Source organism: Salmo salar, chromosome 04, assembly GCF_965601325.2.
Source record: "Salmo salar chromosome 04, fSalSal1, whole genome shotgun sequence".
In the NCBI taxonomy this organism is placed as follows: domain Eukaryota; kingdom Metazoa; phylum Chordata; class Actinopteri; order Salmoniformes; family Salmonidae; genus Salmo; species Salmo salar.
Window position 1 is genome coordinate 19,735,513 of NC_138294.1, and position 19,926 is coordinate 19,755,438.

General features: G+C 45.3%; 1 protein-coding gene across 14 annotated transcripts in view; it reads right to left on the bottom strand.

Annotated features, from left to right (window-relative positions):
• The window catches only part of LOC106602350 (GRB2-associated-binding protein 1), a 107,236-nt gene that overhangs the window by 21,504 nt on the left and 65,806 nt on the right, over window positions 1-19,926 (bottom strand). The window contains exon 1 of one of the 14 annotated variants that reach the window (XM_045716565.2): window positions 18,944-19,197. The exons of 10 other annotated variants lie outside the window; for them this stretch is intronic. The gene's annotated coding sequence lies outside the window, so the exon portion shown is untranslated. Of the gene's footprint in view, window positions 1-1,110; window positions 1,406-12,755; window positions 12,975-18,401; window positions 18,520-18,943; window positions 19,198-19,926 lie in introns of those variants that run through there. 3 more of the 14 variants (XM_045716567.2, XM_045716563.2, XM_045716564.2) reach the window with 3 other exon arrangements.

Below are 19,926 nucleotides of genomic sequence, written 5' to 3' on the forward strand. Positions count from 1 at the left end.
GAGGTGAGGTTACACTGGGGGAGAGAAAGAGCGAGAGGACAGTGCCATGAGGTGAGGTTACACTGGGGGAGAGAAAGAGCGAGAGGACAGTGCCATGAGGTGAGGTTACACTGGGGGAGAGAAAGAGCGAGAGGTTTGGCCAGGCCTGAGTCGTGTTCATTTTTGCTAAGCATTTCTTATTGGACAAGCTCAGGTAGTCCCTTCCCGTTTCAGTACTTTTTCTACCGTTTAGTGCCTAATGGAAACGACCCTGGTTTAAACAGACACGGGGACATTTGACAGATGCTCTTATCCTGAGCAACTTACAGGAGCAATTAGGGTTAAGTGCCTTGCTCAAGGGTACGTCGACAGATTTTTCACCTAGTTGGCTTGGGGATTCGAACCAGAGACCTTTCAGTTACAAGCCCAAAACTCTTAGCCACTAGGCTACCTGCCGCCCTGCTGCTGTCCATAGTAACAGCTGGTCTGACTAGTTTCAATGGTGCTGGTTAAGAGCTTGTTGAAGAAGGCTTGTTTGAGTAGTGCTTCATTGCAGCTTCAATACGGAGTGAGTTTTGAAAGCCTACTTGATTAAGGGGTGCTTTTCCCATATTAGCATGGTAGCAGATAGTGTGTAGGGGTGGGAGGAAAATGGTCAGGGATGGAAAGCTGTGTGAGAACATGAGCAATGAGAATCACTCTCAAAAGCTCTCTTTCTCCACTGACCCACACGTGGCCATTCCATTCATCACACCTCTACTCTAGTTAAATCTTAGCTAAACTGGTCCCTGTAAACCCCTGCCAGGTTCCTATTCAGTGAAACTGCACGCAACCAGAAATGCCATTGGTGTCTCCAGCCAGACAGCCAATGGCATCTCGCTGACACATACTTTCTATTGTCAGTGGAAAACAGTCCAAAAAGCTCTTCACAACAACTACACATGACAGTGACTGATGCACACGGTAGCTGAATAGCAGCACTGTTAGACAATAACTCTGTCCACAGACCTAGCCTGGTTCCAGATCAGTTTGTGTGGTCTTGCCAACTCGTATGGCCCTTGTTGTGACAATTACCATAAGAGATGGCAAGACAGCACAAACAGATCTGGAACCAGGCCAGCACAGACCTACCTTGTGCTATTGATCGTGAAAAGGTCAGCAGAGGCAATGAGGACTCTAGCATTGCTGAACCCCTGTTACTGTCCTCTCCTCCATTGTAGTCAATGAGGCACAGAACAGTCAATAATCCAATAGTCCCCAAACTGATCTGAGAGCAGTCGTTACTGATCACAGAACACAGCTAATCCAGGTTGGTCTACTTCACAAGGCCCAAGACGATAGAGTAGATGTGAACTGATCACAAATCAGTCCTTACATACAACCAATCAAACAATCCAAGTAGTAACCAAGTGTGTGTTGACTCTTCACTGTCCGGGGGAGTGGAGTGGGACGAGACAGGAGGAGCCCCTGGTGCAGCAGCTGTCCCCCCCTCCTCCCTCTCCCCAAGCGCCCTCCCCTGCCCTCTGATAGGGTGTGATGCAGGAAGAGATCCCTGTGCCCGCTCCAGCCTCCAGCCAGACAGAGACACCATTGAGGGGACGACCGGGAGGGCTGGATGGGGGAATGCCATCCGAGTGGAGTCACACTGTTGCCATCAGGGCCCCACTGACCCAGAGACAGAGAGGAGAGGGGGGAGAGAGATGGAGTGTCTGAGAGGGAGATGGATGAACAGTATAGAGAGAGAAGAGAGAGGTAAAGGAGGAAGAAGACAAGAGTGAGTGAGAAAAGGAAAGAGGGAGAGAGAAAGCTAATATAATAGACTTGAAGCACTTTACCACATTGGGGGTTTCCCCCCATTGAAGACCGGTTATGGGGTGTGGTGGGTGAATCAGAGTGACAGAGACAGACATTAGGGAAGGGGGTAACAGTGGGTGGGGCACGGGGCCCTCAACCGCCACATTCCTGGCTATGGCCTTGGCCCTGCCCTCCTATCCAGAGAACAGTGGCCTTTGTTGGGCTTGACTTTATTAACTTAAGCTGCCCCCTGGAATATCTGGAGCTCCAGGGCTCCAGTCTCAACCTTCTGCCTGATAGATAGGGGCCACAAAGGGCCCAGAGCTTTAGAGACTCCCAACTACCCAATCGTCTGCCCATACATATGTATTTATATACTGGAGTCTTGACATATCTACTGCTGTACATACGATGCAGTAGATCTTGTGTAAATTCATGCAGTGTGCATGCTTATATATTGAATTTGGATTACTGTTACAGTGCTGTTTGGCTGTTAATTGTATTCGTGCTGATATTTCTTGATTTGCAGTGTAAAAAAAATAAAATTGATTTGTTTACTATGACATTTTACTGCATCTGCTACATCTGATAAACTGTGTACGCGACCAATAAACTTTGATTTGATTACTGTACCAACACTGACATACTGGGAAGTTGGCAACAATACCAACCCATCATACTGCATGATGTAGCCTAGCGTCTGATTTATTATAGTGATACACACAGACCCAGATTAAAACCAAACAATACCAACCCATCATACTGCATGATGTAGCCTAGCGTCTGGTTTATTATAGTGATACACACAGACCCAGATTAAAACCAAACAATACCAACCCATCATACTGCATGATGTAGCCTAGCGTCTGATTTATTATAGTGATACACACAGACCCAGATTAAAACCAAACAATACCAACCCATCATACTGCATGATGTAGCCTAGCGTCTGGTTTATTATAGTGATACACACAGACCCAGATTAAAACCAAACAATACCAACCCATCATACTGCATGATGTAGCCTAGCGTCTGGTTTATTATAGTGATACACACAGACCCAGATTAAAACCAAACAATACCAACACATCATACAGCATGACGTAGCCTAGCGTCTGGTTTATTATAGTGATACACACAGACCCAGATTAACACCACTCCTGTACTTAGTGTTTATAATGGAGAAACTTCTTTGAAAGCTATTTAAAGTAGTCCAGGCGTAGGCTTAATCTCTGTGCAACCGCCCTCGACTGTTCTAACATACTAACGTCTATTACATAGTCTAACTGTGGCACCTCTCATAATAAACAACCAAATGATGTAACAGTGAAAGTGGAGGATAAGCGCACCAGCTGGTTGGGGAGTTCCACCGAGCTCCAATCCTAATCAAAGAATGTTCTGGAAGGGGAAGAAGAATGGGACATTATGCCGCCATTGAGGACAGTGATTAATGACATGCTCCGGTACTGTAGCTAGAAATGAGGCCAGACAGCTGGAGGAGCTGGCTAGTGTTTAACAACCGTGAGACGGCAGCGCCTTGGAGTAGGACTGCTGCTGATCTAGGATCAGTTTCAACCTTTTAGATAGATCTTAATGAATATGATTACATAGACAGGCCAGACCTGGATCCTAGATCAGCGTTCCTACTTTGAGATACTATGTGAATATGGGCCCAGCAACATAATATTCAATATATTCTTTATCATTGCTAACTACATAGTAGCTTCTTCCTGCACTTACGAGGGCTAATTCTATTGCAATTAAAAAAGGTAGCTAATGCACCTGAAGAGCCTTTAAGAGCACCGATGGCTACGGATGGTCCTCCAGGGTAGATAAATGGCACACTTAAACACATCCATATACTCTACATATCTGATGGTTTGAGAGTTAAAGCTAGAATCCTTAATTGCGTTAATCATTTTTGGTCTTATAAATGTATGATATATACCCATTAACCTAGTTCAACTGTCAACCCATCAGCACCCAAAATATCAGCTTGTTTTACGCCAATGTTTGTTAACTAAGTAAATGTAAACAAACAATCCTCAAAACATGGTTAAAACTATCATTTTGATATCATGGCTGGTCAGTCCTTGCATCCATAGCTCTATGAATGAGTGGTTCTACTTCTTTAGGTCCATTCCTTAACAAAACAGAGGCGGGTGGAGGCTTTATTGTTTCAAACAAATAGTTCAGCTTTAAGCAAGGCAGGTCTAGGGCTTTTTGGATGTCTGCCACAGTAGCATTTGGAGCAAAAGCGAGAACCGTCAATTGAACATATAGGACGGTGTTGTTCCTAGGATACCAGCGCCAGCGACTGACTAGCAGGCGAAAGGTGACGCTGAAGTCATTTGTAAGTGTGAAATGGGCCCTGGCTCGTGTGCCAACGAGGTCTAATGTGGCACAGCGTGTGCCCTGCTGGACCGTCAGACTCATTGGGCTGGAACAGCGGAGTCGAGTCCATTTGGAACGACAACAGGAGGCACTAACCACATAGCCACTGCTAACCATAAGCTCTTGGGTTGGTCTTAATAGTGGAAACTGACAGTGTTTGGTTGGACATGTCAGGGATTTAGCCATGGTGCTAGTCTTGCGGGGGAAATTAGCTGTCTATTATATAGCTGTTACAGCAAACTTTAGCTTGGTTGCCTCTTCATAAAGGGCCTAACTGCATATTGAACAGATATTCCCACATTGAGCCAGGTGGTGTGGTGAATGGTTCAGGGGGGGGGGTGTTAAGATGTCAGCAGCTCAAACAAGGAGTAATCAACTGACTCACCCAGGCATGAGCCAAGAACAGGAGATACACACAAAAGAAGACCGAAAACAAACTTGGCACTGGAATCGGATATGCACTACAGTAAACCAGGAAATTAAGGGTTTAATCTGTCCTGATAAGTGTAGCGAACCAACGTAACACCACGAGACGAATCATAACCCACCGACTGACTGGGTTACATAACTGATTACAGAGGTTACTGGGGCTGTTTGTGTAGGAATTTGTGACCAGAGCCCGGCTGTCCCAACTCCACATATAAACACACACAGCTGCTACCTTTGAGAGGAAAGACTAAGCCAGGCACGCTGGCTTGTGTTCAGTGTGTGTCACAAACATGTCAGGGCAGAGTCCCGGGCAACCACCCCTCGTGCTGCTGGCACTGCCACCAACACAGGGTTACAGTGTCTGTCAGCTACAGCATTCTGCCTAGCTACAACACAGTCAGACAGACAACAACCACCTCTCACCTGCTCCATTATATTTAACACTGCAGGCCTATGCTGCCTAGTGAAAGCACGTGGGTTGGTACAATATGAAAACAAAAATCAAGGCCAAGTTTACATTCTTTGAAATGTTGTCATTTAGCAGACGCTCATACAGAGCGACTTACTGTAGTGAGTACATACAAGTCTCGTAAAAAGTAGATAATTACTGTTTTGAGGAAATAAGGTTGCAATCTACAAAGGCAATTGACCGCTGAAAACGTTGCCATTGCCTCACCTTTCAAAGTACATCAATTAAATGCATCGTAATGGCTGAGACTCAGTTTCTGCAGGGGAGTGATGTCACTCACTATTGAAGCTATGGTAAACCCTAACCAACCTCAGCCACATCAAAAGCCACTTTCCTCATTTCCCCATCTAGTCATTACCAGATGGATTGGGATTCCCTTCCTTCCCACTTCCCAGTGCTCCAAGGGCCAGAACAGGTCATAATGCCTCTGCCTAGATGATACTCCGGGAGGTGGAAACTGCATGAGGTCTAAAGGCTCACACGCCCTGTGGTTATCTCTGGGGCTATTATGTCTGAGCGGCCGGGCTAATGGGTTAAGCAAGTGTCGTAGTGGAGAGCATTACCCCTCTGGTCCAGTGTTCTCTCCCTCTCTTTCCCTCTCTCTGGTTCAAAACAAGAGCATATGTTAACTTTAAATGGATGGAGCAGCTATGTTTTTTTATGGTCTCTCTCCTGCACTCAAGACAGCAGGTGCCTCACGAAATATCCCTTTCGGCCATTGTGTGTGCTTAGTAAGGGGTGAGGGGAGGTCAGATTGTTTTACGGTCTTGACCTGAATAATTATGTAATTGTAAACCATCTTTTCTCTTAAGAGTTTCAAAGGGAGAGACTGACAAAAGAGCAGCGTATTAAAGTCTGTTGATTTATGAAAGGAAACGTCTGGATGATAGTGTCCTGAACCCTTTGCTCCCATGACTGAGTCAGTTGTCAGTATTAGCCTGGAACTATCCCTTACTCAGATTGTTGTTAGCATTAGCATAGAACTCTCTGCTTAAAATCAGACTTGTGGAATGCAATAGATTTATTCTGTTTTTCTGGGTTTGGTATTAGCAAAATCATAGGGCTAACAGCGATTACGCATTTGTAGCATAGCATTGGCACAACTCACATGTTATTAGCATTATAATAGCCTAGCTCCCTCAGTGACTCTGGAGTGGTTGTTAGCAGTATAAGCCTAGCATAGCTCCCTCAGTGACTTTGGGTGTGTTAGCATTTAGCGCTGGGCCCAGCAAAGGCAATCTTGGCGGAGGTGGGATGGAGAAAGAGGGAGAGAGAGCGAGAGAGGGCGCCGGGGGCGTGTGACCTGCAGCCAGCTGCACTGACTCATCCCCGGCTGGGAACAGCCTCTCCGTTTGTTCCTCTGAAAACAGCTTCTATCCAAGCCCAGAGAGAGAGACAGAGGAGAGGAGGAGAGAACCCGAGAGAGACAGGACAAAACCAGAGAGGAGGCAGGAATGAGCATGGAGAAGGAGGGAGGGAGAGGAAACGAGTGGAGAGGGGAGAAGAGGTCAGGGTATCGATGATGCCATAACAAATAACAAGATGGCTTGGTGACACTAACAAAGAACAGGGTTACATATTTTCAGGCCCGCCAGTCTGCAGACAGTGACTGCTTTTCTTCCAGACTAGGTCACTTGGAGGTGACGTACGACCAAACCCCTCTCATATGGACTACATAGCCTAACCTAACCCATAAAGAAACAATGAGCAGTCCAAGGGGAAAAGACCAGGCACAGACCCAACCCAGAGATATACAGTTGATGTCGGAAGTTTACATACACCTTAGCCAAATACATTTAAACTCAGTTTTTCACAATTCCTAACATTTAATCCTAGTAAAAATTCCCTGTCTTAGGTCAGCTAGGATCCCCACTTTATTTTAAGAATGTAAAATGTCAGAATAACAGTAGAGAGAATCATTTATTTCAGCTTTTATTTCTTTCATCACATTCCCAGTGGGTCAGAAGTTTACATACACTCAATTAGTATTTGGTAGCATTGCCTTTAAATTGTTTAACTTGGGTCAAATGTTTCAGGTAGCCTTCCACAAGCTTCTCACAATAAGTTGGGTGAATTTTGGCCCATTCCTCCTGACAGAGCTGGTGTAGATTCGTAGGCCTCCTTGCTCGCACACTTTTTTTCAGTTCTGCCCACAAATTTTCTATAGGATTGAGGTCAGGGCTTTGTGATGGCCACTCCAATACCTTGACTTTGTTGTCCTTAAGCCATTTTGCCACAACCTTGGAAGTATGCTTGGGGTCATTGTCCATTTGGAAGACCCATTTGTGACCAAGTTTTAACTTCCTGACTGATGTCTTGAGATGTTGCTTCAACATAGCCACATTTTTCCTTCCTCATGATGCCATCTATTTTGTGAAGTGCACCAGTCCCTCCTGCAGCAAAGCACCCCCACAACATGATGCTGCCACCCCCGTGCTTCACGGTTGGGATGGTGTTCTTCGGCTTTTTCCTCCAAACATAACTATGATCATTATGGCAAAACAGTTCTATTTTTGTTTCATCGGACCAGAAGACATTTCTCCAAAAAGTACGATCTTTGTCCCCATGTGCAGTTGCAAACCGTAGTCTGGCTTTTTTATGGTGGTTTTGGAGCAGTGGCTTCCTCCTTGCTGAGCGGCATTTCAGGTTATGTCGATATAGGACTCGTTTTACTGTGGATATAGATACTTTTGTACCTGTTTCCTCCAGCATCGTCAAAGTCCTTTGCTGTTGTTCTGGGATTGATTTGCACTTTTCGCAACAAAGTACGTTCATCTCCAGGAGACAGAACGCGTCTCCTTCCTGAGTGGTATGACGGCTGCGTGGTCCCATGGTGTTTATACTTGTGTACTATTGTTTGTACAGATGAATGTGGTACCTTCAGGCGTTTGGAAATTGCTCCCAAGGATGGACTTGTGTAGGTCTCCAATTTTTCTTCTGAGGTCTTGGCTGATTTATTTAGATTTTCCCATGATGGCAAGCAAAGACGCACTGAGTTTGAAGGTAGGCCTTGAAATACATCCACAGGTACACCTCCAATTGGTGTCATTTAGCCTATCAGGAGCTTCTAAAGCCATGACATAATTTTCTGGAATTTTCCAAGCTGTTTAAAGGCACAGTCAACTTAGTGTATGTAAACTTCTGACCCACTCTAATTGTGATACAGTGAATTATAAGTTAATGAATCTGTCAGTAAACAATTGTTGGAAAAATTACTTGTGTCATGCAAAAGTAGATGTCCCAACCGACTTGCCAAAACTATAGTTAGTTAACATAAATTTGTGGAGTGGTTGAAAAACGAGTTAACTTGTTATGGATAGGGGGCAGTATTTTCACGGCCGGATAAAAAACGTACCCGATTTAATCTGGTTATTACTCCTGCCCAGAAACTAGAATATGCATATATTTAGTAGCTTTGGATAGAAAACACTCCAAAGTTTCTAAAACAGTTTGAATGGTGTCTGTGAGTATAACAGAACTCAAATGGCAGGCCAAAACCTGAGAAGATTCTGTACAGGAAGTACCCTGTCTGACCATTTCTTGGCCTTCTTTGTCATCTCTATCCAAAACAGAGGATCTCTGCTGTAACGTGACACTTTCTAAGGCTCTCATAGGCTCTCAGAAGGCGCCAGAACGTTGAATGATGACTCCGCAGTCTCTGGCTGAAAAACAGTAGCGCATTTGGATAGTGGTCGATCTGAGAACAATTAGACGGGTGCGCGCGTGCACGTGAAGAGGACATTTTACATTTTCAGTCTTTGAACGAAAACAACGACTCCCGGTCGGAATATTATTGCTATTTAACGAGAAAAATCGCATAAAAATTGATTTTAAACAGCGTTTGACATGCTTCGAAGTACGGTAATGGAATATTTTGACATTTTTTGTCACGAAACGCGCCGGCGCGTCACCCTTCGTTACCCTTCGGATAGTGTCTTGAACGCACGAACAAAACGCCGCTATTTGGATATAACTATGGATTATTTGGAACCAAACCAACATTTGTTGTTGAAGTAGAAGTCCTGGGAGTGCATTCTGACGAAGAACAGCAAAGGTAATCCAATTTGTCTTATAGTAAATCTGAGTTTGGTGAGTACCAAACTTGGTGGGTGTCAAAATAGCTAGCCTGTGATGGCCGGGCTATCTACTCAGAATATTGAAAAATGCGCTTTCACCGAAAAGCAATTTTAAAAATCGGACACCGCGATTGCATAAAGGAGTTCTGTATCTATAATTCTTAAAATAATTATGTTTTTTGTGAATGTTTATCGTGAGTAATTTAGTAAATTCACCGGAAGTGTTCGGTGGGAATGCTAGTTCTGAACGTCACATGCTAATGTAAAAAGCTGTTTTTTGATATAAATATTAACTTGATTGAACAAAACATGCATGTATTGTATAACAATGTCCTAGGAGTGTCATCTGATGAAGATCATCAAAGGTTAGTGCTGCATTTAGCTGTGGTTTTGGTTTTTGTGACATTATATGCTAGCTTGAAAAATGGGTGTCTGATTATTTCTGGCTGGGCACTTTCCTGACATAATCTAATGTTTTGCTTTCGTTGTAAAGCCTTTTTGAAATCGGACAGTGTGGTTAGATAAAGGAGAGTCTTGTCTTTAAAATGGTGTAAAATAGTCATATGTTTGAAAAATGGAAGTTTTCGGATTTTCGAGGAGTTTGTATTTCGCGCCACACCCTATCATTGGATAATGGAGCGGTGTTCCGCTAGCGGAACGTCTAGATGTAAGAGGTTAATGACTCCAACCTATGTGTATGTAAACTTCTGACTTCAACTGCATCTCTCTAGCCCTGACTAACAGTAGCAGCCTCTGTTCCAGCCATGTGTTGTGGTGGATAGAGTGGAGTCTTGTGGGAGAGAGGCAGCCAGGGAGAAAGGAGCAGGGAGCTAGTTGAGGCGTCAGGTGCGGTAACCTGAGAACGAAGTGTTCTTCAGCTGCCACCCCCCATTCGACAACAACCTCCTCTCAGCTCTGCCTGTAAACCAAACTATTAACTTGTTCCTCTCTCCCTCCCGCTCTCCATCTCGCTCCCTCTACCTTGAACAAACAGGTCTGTTTGTTCTCAAGTCGGGTTCCGCTCCAGCACCAGGATAGAAAAAGATGAGGAAAACCCACAGAACACGTCCACGGTGTACGCACGTCATTGGCCATTCTTATTAAAAACCACACAGCAATACGCTGCAGTCATCTCTCACACATTGGTTGGTTTGCCTCTGATTACGCTTTGCTTTTCCAGACTGTGAACGGATTAACTGTTCTTTGAAGGTCCCACAAACAAAGACGGTGCCGTGCAAACGCAGGTCATTTCAACAGAATAACACTCATTGAGATCTTGTTTGCCCAGCAAGCATGTGTTCTAATCAAGCGCGTTTCAGAGCATATGTAGCCTGGATTCTATGGGGCATTCCGGGTAGTGGAGCATTTGTTGTTTTTCTTATAGATCTGCTCATGCAGGCAGGCAGGCCACAGGACCGTTTGTGCAACAGTGCTGGGAAAAGGGAAAGAGAGTGGGAGGAGCCATTCTGGAACTTTTCCTGTTCCGTGTTCATGACAGATGCGAGACGCATTCAGTTGCAATACTATTGGCTCTGGCATTCATCATAATGCTGTCCTCAATAAAAGCTCAGTGTTGCAACAGGTATATAAGTCAAGCCTTCCAGTAATGACTTGGAAGAAACCGATAAAAACAGACCTGCTGGAAATAGTATTAGTAGAACTAGAAGTGAAAGCACTAGTGAGAATCAACCCCCACCACCAGATAAGGATAAACATTTTTTTTATTATTATTATTGTAAATAGCTCTCTGCTTACTCAAAAATGTCCTGAAGCCAACCACACATTCTGAATGACGCCACAGTCCAACGTCAGGGCTTATAAACAAATGCAATCGCGTACACCGTTGTGGTACGCCAAGCCAAAATCAGCAAGGACCCCAAGGCCGTCCCAAACAATGCCCGTTTTTAAAGTAGAGTATTAGAGAGCGTCAGAGGTTTTGGCGCTCGCGGCCTTGGTGATGAGGTCTGGAGAGAGAGGGAGGTTGGGGGCACAAAAGCCTCTCTATGCTTAGCCCAGCAGCTTGCATAAATCAGTCTTTGTTTTCTGAGCATGTCTAAGATTCTTGCTGCTAAACAGCTATTTTTACATCCTCATAGGCCACAAGAGATAATATGGCGGTCAGCGAAGGCCAGTTGACGCTCGAGCAGTGTGTATGCCCTTTGGCTGAGTGTCTGTCCAGGCGTCATCCCCCTCCCAGCTGGAGGGAAAGGGGACTTCCATCAGCAGGCAGGCAGGCCTGAGGTCCAGCTGCCTGGAGACTGGTGGTCAGTGGTCAGTCCCTTCTCCTGTTATCCACTGCCATCAACATGTGACCTTGGATCAGCTTTGCCTGCCAGCAACTGTCACTTTAAATCACTAGCAACAACATAACAGGTCATGGATCTGCTTTTAAAGGCAAATTGGGCACACAAAGACACGAGTATGGCACCTCTAGAGGTTTGGGGAAACAAAACAGAGTGATGATACTGGTGCTGATACATTGAACAGTGTTTTCACATAGTGTTCTACTAGGGAAGGTAACTGTCAGTGTGTCGAAAGGCTTTTGACAAACCACCCAACTGCCACAATGTGAGTTTATTCAAGGTTCCTCTGAAGTGAGAAAAGGCCTCCCTTGTTTCTGTTCTAATCAGTGGGAGTCGGTATGTGTCCTAACAGTCCTCCCTGGCCAGACAGGAACCCAGGGAGAGAGAAGAGAGACAGAGTTACAGGGTGCGGGCCAGCCGCCCCTGCAGACAGACACACAGAGCCAGAGAATAAGAGAGAGAAGGAAAGAGGGAAAGAGAAAGCGCCACGCGGGGGCAGGAAATGAGGGCTGGGAGCTGGAGGAGCGATGGCAGTTTGAGACCGAGGAGGGAGAGAGACCGAACAGAGAGAAAACGGTCTCTGTGCTAGCACTGTCAGCATCTGGCTCTGTCCAACCTGGCACAGTCGTTAGGGGAATTCAAAACCCATCTAAACCGCTGGTACAGTTCATGTCATAAACAGACATAGGAGGCCAAAATAAAATAGTTAAACAAAAAGGTGGCAAGTGTCAGTTCACAGCTATTGTAAAGCCATTGGTTTTCAATCAGTAATAAAATACTGAGCTAACACCTCAACAAGCATGAGTGGATTTAATAGTACTCCCTCCAACAACTGAATAGAATAAACATCTGGATCTATTTGTTCAGTTAGTGTATGGCTGCCTGGTCCTCCTTTCGCCAGTCTCTCGCATGTCGCCCAATGTCAACGAGACAGACCCTGTCAAATACAAAGCAGCAGGAGCAGAAGCTCCAGTTAGATTGAGGGATCAGGCCAAAAAGGTGACCGCAAAACACCTCGACCACTCTGTGACCCCGTTCTTCCACCCCAAACGCCTTCCACCACAGACGAGAGAGTTTCAGCCCATGCTGCTCCACTGTCTCACACACACACACACACACACACACACACACACACACACACACACTCCACAGGTGAGTTTCAGTCATCTCACCTGGCCTCTCCCAGCAACCCTCTTGGCAGCTTTAATCCACTTGCACGCACACAATCTCTATGTATTTGATATTACCTCCCCTGGCTGACACACTGTCCAAACAAACACACAGGAGACCGAGCGTTCCCTTTTACTGTACCTTACGAGTTCTGCGCGGGGTTTTGATGAGTCTCCTTGAGCGTCTGGTTAAAGTGTGAGTGTGTTGTTGTCTGCTCTCCTGTCTTTATGGAGAGGTGCAGTGTGTTGCGCGGGGCTGCAGTGTGACCTCTCCCTCCTCTGACTTCCTGTGTAGTGTAATCAGGTGGTCCCAGACCTCCTTAACTGCCAGCAGCACACAGCAGAAAGCAGCAGCCACCAACCCACCACTAAATCAGAGGGGGAGGGCCAGACACAGGCAGGGGTGGAGTGTGTGTGTGTGTGTGTTAAAACATTTAAATGCACCACAACACATATATTTGGAAAGATAGTGAAATGATTACCCAAGAGCATCTCTGAAAAGCAAACACACACACACACACACACACACACCAGTTCCCATTCCACTATAAAAGTTGATCATGTTTCATTTCACTGACATTGATGGATAACTGACTTCAGCAGTCATGGGGAGAGTCTTCCTCTAATATTGACGGTCTCTTTTCCTCCCCTTTGAGAACAAGGATATGGTCATCGTTTCACACACACAACTTATCAGAACCACATTTTCAAAATTCTCCTCAGCACTAACAGTGACTAAAAGACAAACTGAAAGACAAAAAGTCGCTGGTAGGAATCTGCCGTTCTGCTCTTGAGCAAGGCAGTTAACGCCCAACAACAACTGCTCCCCGGGCAATTCAGAGGGGTTGAGTTAAATGCGTTAGAGATTTCGGTTGAGCGCATTCAGTTGTGCAACTGACTAGATATCCCCTTCCCTTTTCAGTAAGACACGTTTACATGCTTTACAAGCAGAAAAAGGTCCCTAATAATCCTGTTGTGGACAGATCTGACATCAGGCTGCCTCATTGGACTTGAATAAACGCAGAAAATTGACAAAATAAAACATTCTACTACAGTGACCGTGTTATTTTTGCAAAGAATATTCGATTCGCAGTTCAGACATAACGTTTGTATGTGACAACTACAGATAGATTTTGTACCCTGTTATGACACCAAATATGTCGTCTTCTCACACTATTCAAACCAATCAATCAATAAACAGCTTATGAAGCTCTAAGCCTATACTATAGATCACATATTGCCAACAAATAATCTTGAACTAAAAACGCCACACATATTTTGGAATTCCTGTGCATACTCGACAATGGTTAATCAATATCCAAAAACGGGACACGTTTTGTTCTGCAAACCCACACATCTTCTCTTTGTTGTGGCACCAATGTGAGGGGTTATGGTCGGGTAAACAGTGTCGCTGTGGTGTGTGTGTGGTGCGGGACGAATCCCGAACCTGGGGAGCTGTGTTCACATTGCCCTAAAACAAAAGGGAACCGGATCTGGTAATTCAAGTGAACGGAACTCAGGCCACCTCTCAAAATGGAGTGCTCACACCGCACAACAAATTAAGCTACCAATGTGCTGAGACACGAGTCGACAAAAATTGGCTGAAATTGACCAAGTGTGAATACTAAGTTCTTCCGAAACACACTTCATATGAGGCTTGCGCTACCGGTGCTGGCACATACGCAGATCAAATACACAGCTGGAACGCCTTAACCCACCTTAACCCAATTAAGACAAGCAGATAAAGGTGTTTACGTGACTAATGCCATACTCTGCCATAATCAGTTTGATATCGAAATATTAATGTGCATGTAAACATGCCCAGTGTCACTTCTTGAGACTTTAACCCATTTCCTGAATCCTGGGCCAGCTAAGAGTCTTACTTCCTGTGCTCGGTTAGTTTCCTCCTGGGCCTGGTTGCTCGGGCCACCCCCCCCCCCACAGTCAGGAGCAGAGGAGGAGAAGAAAATGTGCACCCCCAAAAAATTATACTATTCAAATTTTTATTCGTGAGTGCGGTCATTCCATTAACCTTCACAGGCCTAATCACAACCACAAAAAACATCTCAGCACTACCAGTAACTAAAAGACCAACACTTCTGCTTCTCAATAAGACAGCCACATTCCTTGCAGACAAAGAAGCAGGATTTTATTATTTTTCCAGCCAGTGTCACATCTTCAGACTTCAACCAATCTCCTGAATCCTGAGCCAGCGAAGTCTTCCTTCCTGTGCAGTTTATGGTCCTGTTCCTGCACGGCCAATAAAGAGAGGTTGGAGACGGCACGGTCTGCGTGGTCGGTTTCCTCCCGGGCCTGGTCGCCAAACACTCCCCATTAACAGAACACAGCCCCCTCTTACACTGAACAAAAATATAAACCCAAAATGTAAAGTGCTGGTCCCATGTTTCATGAGCTGAAATAAAAGATCCCAGAAATGTTTAATACACACACAGAGCTTATTTCTCTAAAATATTTGTTTATATCACTGTTAGTGAGCATTTCTCCCATTTGCCAAGATAATCCATCCACATGACAGGTGTGGCATATCAAGAATCTGATTAAACAGCATGATCATTACACAGGTGCACCTTGTGCTGGGGACAATAAGAGGCCACTAAAATGTGCAGTTGTGTCACAACAACGCAATGCCACAGATGTCCCAAGTTTTGAGGGAGCGCACAATTGGCATGATGACTGCAGGAATGTCCACCAGAGCTTGGTGTCAGGTGGATGTATTATCTTGACAAAAGGATACAATGCTCACTAACAGGGATGTAAACAAATATGTGCACAAAATTTGAGAGAAATGCATATGGAACATTTCTGAGATCTTTTATTTCAGTCAAGTAACATGAGATCAACACTTTACATGTTGTTTATATTTTTGTTCAATGTATTTGCACATTGTTACAACACTGTATATACCCATAATATGACATTTGAAACTTGAGAGTAATGTTTACTGTTCATTTCTTACTGTTTATTACCCATTTCACTTGCTTTGGCAATGTAAACATGTGTTTCCCATGACAAAGAGAGAGCGAGACCGTGAGACTGCAGCTCTTTGCTTTTCACGAGAGTGGTGAGCGTAGCTTCTTGTTGTTGGCCAATCATAAGTCATCAAAGCGGCAATAGGGTACAGTCAGAGCCTCCATGTGGGGATTTTTTTGATATATTGGAATTATAAATGAAAGGAGAAGGTTAGGCTACAATGACCAAGTTCAACAGTAGGCTGCTACGTTTATATTCTAAACGGAGTTGTTTGTAACTGTGTAGGACTCACGCTATACTATTAGTCTACTATAGAACACGTCTGATTGGCTGGTTGCGGTCGCTCGTCTCTCCCTCCCTCCCTCCCTGTTCCCCATGTCACTCGCTCACACTCACAGTAGCCCCCCCCCCCCCCACACACACACACGGCCCCTGCTAGAGCGTCACCTCTCTACCTCCTCTCTTTATCAGCTCCGTTGCTAAGTGAAAATGGACACTTCCGCGTTGCGCTGTTTATTACTGATCGTTTCCTAAACTAATGAATATGTCCAGTGAATGCAGGATGTGCAATTTGTTGACACCACAACACAGTAAAGACTTGGATACACATTATCCTGAATGTTAATTATTAAAAACATCTGTTAAATTCACTGCTCTGTTTTGGTGGTTTACAGCGGGTCATTTCATAGCAAATTGTCAGAGGCACTCTCGTGTTGTTACGCCACCAAAACACTCTTACTGAGGGGAGTTACTGGGGCGGACTGTGATCCTCTCAAGTCCACTAGTGTCGACTGACTGGTATGAAATGGACTAGCATGAACTGAACAAAGAGTTCATATTTAAAACCAAACACAGATTTCACTTTGTTGATAATTGATTGAAACAGGGGGCTAGGTAAGAGAGTGGAGGCTTTGCCTGCCTTTAACAGAATATTCTATGGGCACAAAGTCTACGCGCTCATTTAGAACACATACGAGGGGCAAAGGGGATTTTTGTCCAAATAGAATAGGAGTGGCCCTCTAAAAAAAGGCACACAGCGAGTGACGTTGCCAAGCACCCAGGGAGTGGTCACGCATGACAGTCTAGACTGCAGCTCTGTGCATATTGACTAAGGTGCTTACTTTTTATACCTTCTCACCTTCTTTCCATCACTGCATAAATTGCTCTGTTTAACTGGCTAATTTGAGGCATTACAATGAAACAGGAAAAATAAATACATTTGAGCCAACCCATCGTGATTAACCTGACATTGGGTCAGTTATAAAACTTCAGTTCAAACTAATTTTGCTTCCAATAAAAACCTCTCCCACATCACAAGCAGGAGAAAAGAAAACCGTATTTGAAAACCACAAATGGGGGGGGGACGACTACCACATCCAGTCTGAGGTCATTAGGTAACGCTGTCTCCAGGAAAACCACCATAGAACCATAGATTGATTGCCCCATAGCCCTAACACAACCCCTCTACAGAGAGTCAGTCCCTGGTTCCCATCTCCAGCACCTGAGCTGATATGTGAGCCAGCAGCAGGCTTGATGAAGGTGGAGAGACAGGGGTGAGGAGGCCACACACTTACAATACACAGCTCTAGGCTAATATGAATCATGGAGATTCCCCCTCAATTCCTGTGTGTGTTTAAGCAAAATAGAGGGAAAAAGGAGGGAGAAAAATAAAGTCATACTGGTAAGGAAAGACACGGAGGAGGAATGGGCTGAGGAGCACCCGTGACCTATTACAGCGACCTTGTAAACAACAACCATGCCAGGTGTAGGCTAACACCAGAGGGGTATACTACCAAGCAAGACCAATGAGTTAGCCAGCTAACTTTGATAAACAACCAGAAAGTTTATTTTCTGGTTGATAAAAAGGAAGTTGAACTTAGATATGCGTTTTTGGCTGTTGAGTTTAAGTAGACCACGCCCATTTCAAGCTTATCTTTCTAAAAAAAGTTATTTCAGAATATTTAGGCACGTTAGCAGGCTAACTCCTTGAGCCTGAGTTGCAGTATATATAGACCCGCATCCTCACGCTGTTTATCAACAGTCTAGCTCTTACTCCAGAGCGAGAGAGAGAGCGAAAGAGCGAGAGCGAGAGAGCTCATCCTGCTGGGGAATAGGACTACAAAACTAAGATCACATCCAACTCCTTTCTCAGTGCTCTATTCATTTCTTCCTACACTGGTCATTAACACAACAGAGATGTACAAATAGCCAGGGGACAAGATTTGAGACCTGGACAGGCTCTTCTGAATAAGGGCCAACATCAGAAAGAAAAACAGTGGCCAGTCCATCTAATGTCGTCATCATATACTGTGACCTTAAACACTTTCCTCCCCCTGGAAATACACTGGCCGGGGACCTACATCTGCCGTGTAACATAAGGACGATCCTCTCTCCTCCTCCTCTCTGTAAGGGAAAGGCCAGCTGTATAAATAGCCTACAGTTTATGCAGAGCACTGCTAACAGCAACAGAAAAAGGCATGGAATCAGCATAAGTCTTCATACACATGAGGTCGCAATGACAATGGAGACAGACTGGAGAACATGGCGACCCAAACCCCCCCCCCCACGCAGAGTTCATAAAACGTTTGCTTTGCTGAGACTAAGACTGACTAATGATGATTTCTGCGATGTTGCGAGAGCAGAATTAAAAAATAAACCTAACAACGGGGAAAAAAGGAGCTCCACTTCTCTCATCTTGTTTTCATATGACGTTAACAATGAAGTGACCAAACAGCCAAGGTACAGTATTCTGCCAAAAAGCCCTACACACAAACAATGGCAAGAGAAGCATCCTCACCTTACAATTCCATGTCCTGTTGAGGGGATGTATCTAAGCGGCGATGCATAGAGAGCATCCCATCTACATAACCTTCCAGTACCGTGCTATAGCTGTATGCATCAGACCCCGAGCTGCACTGGCTGGCTGGATGTGATCACTGTGTATTGATCTACCATGATGAACAAAACAAGCCTCCCTCCCTCCCTCCCTCCCTCCCTCCCTCCGCCGTCCCACAGTCTTTGATGTGCAGCTGTGAAATTCACACCCAGCGAGGCGCCGTCACCGTCGGACCTCAAATCCCCCAACCGCCCTCTACACTGACAGTCCAAAGAACACAAATTCATGTTTGATAGCCCTGCTATCCAGCCAAACAGTACACACACACACACACACACACACACACACACACACACACACACACACACACACACACACACACACACACACACACACACACCTTCAAAGGCTTTCCTGTAGTCTTGGGACAACAAGTGTGCACTACTGGAACAACACCTTCTGCATCTTCCCAGTTGAGATAACCGAGGTGCTTTAGTTCTTACCTGTCTGTGGGAGTGTTGGTCAGCTGGGAGGCGTTATCCACAGAGGACCAGTTAGAGGCAGTTCCCCTGTCCACCAGATCCTACTAGCCCAATGTCCCATCTCTGCTGCTGTCCACCTGTCATACTGTCACCCAACGCCGTACTACTGCTGCTGTGACGGCTAGGCTAGGCTAGTGCTGCGTGACTGACTGTTACGGACTCTTAAGGCAGAGACAAGAGGAGCTCGAAGTCAGGGGTCAGGCCACAATCATTCATTAGGAAAGGCAGAGAAAGAGAAGGGGAGAGAGAGAATGAGAGGGGTAGGGGTGGGAAGAGAGAGGCAGAGGGCGAGAGAGAACAAGGGAGGGCGGGAGATCAATAGCCCTGAACAGAAACAGCGGTCCCGTGGGAATGGCCTGGTTTTAGAAACCGAGGACCGTTTTTATCTCCCTTATGAACTGGTTGCGTTTTCTTCACCACCTGCAACCCGAAACCCCCAGCGACAGACAGGGTTGATGGTTGCCAGAGTGGAGAAATCCTCCCTCCCCACCACATCCCCCAGTATGTATAGCTCCAGTCAGTCCAGGTTAGGCTGCAGAGGCCTAAGGCGGGTAAAGCATTAACTATGAGTGAGTGGGCTTAAACATTAACGTGTTGGTTGATTTCCCATCGTTCACGGCTGAGAGAGCGTGGTTAAGTAACAGTTCTCACACAGCGACCGAACACACAAACACAACCACTGACTGAACAGTAGGTACTAATCCATTTCTCAAACGCCAAACCAAATACACACCCCCCCCCCTCTCAATGTTTACCAGGAAACAGGGTCTTTTAGAAGAGAAAAACACGAGAGCGAGAGAGGAGATAGAGAGACAAACACACAAGGAAAAACCATCCCTTGCTGCTGGAAGTTTCCACTTTGTTGGCATTTTTCTCCTCTTTTTTTAATCTTCCTGGTCATCTGTTCCCGACACACACACACACACACACACACACACACACAC